This window comes from Penaeus monodon, chromosome 30, assembly GCF_015228065.2.
Source record: "Penaeus monodon isolate SGIC_2016 chromosome 30, NSTDA_Pmon_1, whole genome shotgun sequence".
Lineage (NCBI taxonomy): Eukaryota > Metazoa > Arthropoda > Malacostraca > Decapoda > Penaeidae > Penaeus > Penaeus monodon.
In genome coordinates, this window is record NC_051415.1 from 30925354 (window position 1) to 30925714 (window position 361).

The following is a 361-nucleotide window of genomic DNA, read 5'->3' on the forward strand; positions in this document are numbered from 1 at the left end:
TTCTTTGAAGATAAATATTGGAAAAGGATTAATGCTAATGAGGGATTTTCAAAATGTGACACTTTTTATGGGCCCCGGACATGCATCACATATCTATTAAATGTGAAATACAGGTTAGTATTGTTGTTATTGAAAGCAAAACAGAATTAGTACAAATCTCTTTATCAAGATTTGATAATAAAAAAGTTTTCCTTAATTAGATGTAATGGTAGCAAATAACAATATAAACATTGTGAACTATAAAGTAATAAATCATTTTACATGCAACTTAATGACAACAGTTGTAAGTTAACGACTAAAGTGAAAATAACTACGAGTACTCATCATTTTTTTTTCTACTTTATATCTCTAAGGATATATT